The 3,900-nt window shown below is 34.0% G+C and overlaps 1 protein-coding gene across 2 annotated transcripts in view; it reads left to right on the top strand.

Moving 5' to 3' along the window:
• Window positions 1-1,075: 1,075 nt before the first annotated feature.
• LOC106877205 (eukaryotic translation initiation factor 5) overlaps window positions 1,076-3,900 on the top strand; it is an 8,092-nt gene continuing 5,267 nt past the window's right edge. Inside the window, exons 1-2 of one of the 2 annotated variants that reach the window (XM_014926051.2) lie at window positions 1,076-1,204; window positions 2,024-2,766. The gene's annotated coding sequence lies outside the window, so the exon portion shown is untranslated. The remainder of the gene's footprint in view (window positions 1,205-2,023; window positions 2,767-3,900) is intronic. The other variant, XM_014926053.2, reaches the window with a different exon arrangement.

Here is a 3,900-nt window from a genome sequence, read left to right as displayed (position 1 = left end):
ATATATGTATACATATACACACACACACGTATGTGGACATAAAAAAACTATATGCGTCAGTTCAGCTGTCTACATGGGATAGATAACGCCAGGATCTGCGATCATAACTTGCCGTCTGGCCAGGAGTTTGTTTTCTCATCCATTTTATGATGACTCTTTACTGTTCCACTGTTTGCCACGAGAAAATTCTGCCTAAATTATTCGTATACAAGTATATGTATATAAACAAATGTATTAAAGTTTAATAAAGTTATATTGCCAATTCGTAATTGGATTTTCTGTATCCCAGTGCAATAATCTCGGAAGTGATTTATTATCATCACGGCTTGCGCTATGAAAATTAAAGGGATTTGCTTTCCCTACAAGTGGCTTCTAATAAACACATGCATTATCTATGTTGCTCTCTCTCTCTCTCTCTCTCTCTCTTTATATATATATATATATATATATATATATATATATATGAACACAAGCTTTCGAATTCAAGTCAACTGATACTTTTTCTCGATCCCGGAAGGATAGAAGATCCAACATTGAACACGGCGGTATTTCAACTCAAGAAAGCACTTTCTGGCAGGCAACAGCACTACCAGGGTTAATAATAAGTAATCACACACACATATGCTGCTATTCGACACGAGTCTTGGAAACCGGTTTCGAAAAACTGGGTGTAGGGTCGAGTTATATATATATATATATATATATATATATATCTCTCTATATATATATATATATATATATGTATGTATATATATATATTAGTTTAATGTATATATTAATATTATCTCGGTTTTTAAAAAAACCTTTGATAATGTAAATATGTTAATAGTTACCAGAGGTAGCAAAATTACACTAGAAAACAAGATATCACAGCCGTTTGAAACATGTGTAGGAATTAAAGGAACTTCTATTTATATGCGTTTTGCTCCATTTATTATTATTATTCATATATATATGTGTGTGTTTGTATATAACACGTATATGTACATCTGTGAACATAATAAAACGTATGAACATAACAAAGTTGTTATATTACATTTAAAAAAATGCCATAAGTCTCATTCGAACGAGACTTCCGCTTGTTTCGACGACTAATTCCGGTTCCCTCTACTTATTCCGATCTTTCTTCCCTCTAACTTAACTCTCCATCTTTCATTTTGTAACCAACCTTTTTTTTCCCGATCAAGGTTATTTGCTCGACGATGTGAGTAATTTCAGAATTCATTAATTTTATTTTATTCGTATTAAATGATAAGCGATAAGTTTGATTTCTGATTCTGAATAGAAGAATATTTGTTTCTCAACAAAATATTAAGTATCGTAAAGGAAATATTTTACGGGTTCACCTCTCTCTTACCGACTTGATCTGCTCGCATCTGTCTTATTTGTAGATAGCAATCTCTCTCTCATATACATATATATATATGTCGATTATGCATATTTTGAGCTAATTCCGTAGAATCGATTTTTTATTTATCTGAAGGAATATCATAAATTATTAATTAACCTCATGAGGAGTACTGATACTCGAACTCACTAATTACTTTTTAAAATGTTAATTTAGGATAATTTACTTAAACACCCGCCTTTTCTTTTCAACACACCCTCTCCCATCCCTTCTCATTCATTCATACACTCCGTCGTCTTTTCCCTCGATTGTTCCATGTGTATGCCTCTCTCATATACATACTTGTAGTTTTCCTCTCTCTCCTCCTCCTCTGTCGCTCAATAGCTCTTTTTCCCTCTCTGAAAAGTACACGTACTCACTCACATACTTTCGTCCTCCCACCCCTTTTATGTCTGTCTCTAACCACGGATTGTGGGAACTAGCAGATCATTCACCGCCAACACAAGAGAGAAACAATAAACACCCTAGTATTCTTATCACCAAGCGAATTCTTGGTTATTGGATAGCACTTCAATATATATAACTACTATACAGAATACGTTTATTACGATCGTTTAATATATATCATTAAAAAAAAGTACAACATTAATAATAGTTTTGTATTGTTTTCACCAGTGATTTTTGAAGATCATCAGTCTGCACAGAATAATAGTTGCCGTCAGCAGTAGCGGTATTACCATCATTATCAACATTCATTTTACTTTTAACCTCGACACAAAAGAACAACAGCAGGAAGAAAACCAGTTAATTTGGTCACGTATATTACTGGTAGGAAAGCGGTGAACAAGTTTATTTTTTTTTTGAAATCACCACTTTTACTATTATTATTATTATTATTATTAGTAGTAGTAGTATTTAGTATTTCCTTATCAAAACGACATCAGCAGCAGTAGGAGCAGCGACGACCATTGTCAGTGCTAGCAGCAGCAGCAGCAATATCAGGTGCCGCACTAGTGTCGGTACTAGCAGCAGCAGCACTAGTGTTTTCACTAGTGACAACAACAGCAGCAGCAGTTATAAAAAAGCCTATAAAAGCAAGCACCAGCAATATCGACACTGCCACCACCTTTACTACTTTCCACCACTCAACAACCAAGTGTACCGAAAGAGACGATTACACTACTAAAAACACTCCTACTAAAGTAGTGTTTGTTTTAGGAGGAGTGGTGGTGGCGGCGACGACGACGTAGTAGCAAGCAGCAGCAGCAGCAGCCAGAAGAAGAAGAAGACGGCTACCAGGACGAAGTAATAGGAGCTCGTGTCGCTCCCTTCTTCAGCTGTTGCCAACCGCCATATTTTATTTTATCTCTTTATCCTTTCTGTTGTCGTCGACGTTTTTATGTCATTGCATCAAGACGGTAAGTTTTTTTTTCCTCTTGGACAAACCTAAAATAACCACAACCATTTAGAGCTCGCCTCTTCCTTCCGAACCTCTCCCTCTCTGTCTTATCTTTTTGTCCGTTTTTTTTTTTTTTTTTTTTTTTTTTTTTTTTTTGTATTTCTGTTTGTCCATTTTTTTTTCATTCACATTTTTTTCGGCCCACAGTTTTCTTATTATAACTACATAACTTTTAACTTGTCTATCACAGTATTCCTATATACGTATATCTACCACTCCGTGGATGTAAGCTTATATAATATAAACAGATAGTTTCCTATATATATATATATATATATCCTTTATTCTAGATTTCTCTATCCTCTCTCTCTATATCTATCACACTTTCTCATAATCCCTTTTATAATTAACCTTTTTTTGCTCTACCCTTCTGTTATATGTGCTCGTCTTTCCTGTCGTGACATGAACCGCATGTTCCTTTCATCACTGTTTCATGTACATCTTTATATGTACGTATGTTCTAGGCTTAATCGTTTAAATAGTATGTGTTAGAGTACATGTGTGTGTGTGTAGTGAGAGAATGTATATTATGCGTGTGGGAGAAGCGATGTAGTACTTAAACCTATTACAAGTGTTAAAGTGCTATGTTTCTATGTAAGCAAATTATGTTACATGTCTGTTCTAGATGTAATAAGTGTATAAAATGTTATATATAAAAGCAATATATATGTATTTAAAACCTAGTTTTATCATTGAATATTGTCAGCAACACTAGGAAAATTTTCCACGTTCAGCATGGAATCCATTCCATGTTTCACATTGGTTTTATTATATACATGGCTACTTTCTTTTATGAAATGTTTCGTGGCCTTGGGAGAGAAGAAAAAAAAATTGCCTTGTTCTGTTTTCGTTAGTCTTGCTTTTCTCTGTGTGATTTGTGCGTTTTAAGGAATTTTAATTTCGTTCCCTTTCATTCTTTTACTGCCACTTGCTGCCAATGATATTGACGGAAATTTTTAGAAAAATCCGACTTCTTTGACCTACCTCTCTTGTCTTTTCTCTTTTAATCTGGGTTCGCTGGAGTTTTTTTCCCCCATTTAATTTTTTTTTCTAATTATAGTATTCCGAAAAAAATTTTTTTTCTTTTTAAATC

Source organism: Octopus bimaculoides, chromosome 16 (genome assembly GCF_001194135.2).
Source record: "Octopus bimaculoides isolate UCB-OBI-ISO-001 chromosome 16, ASM119413v2, whole genome shotgun sequence".
Lineage (NCBI taxonomy): Eukaryota > Metazoa > Mollusca > Cephalopoda > Octopoda > Octopodidae > Octopus > Octopus bimaculoides.
The sequence above is the reverse complement of the archived record's forward strand: the minus strand, read 5'-3'. Positions and strand labels throughout refer to the sequence as shown.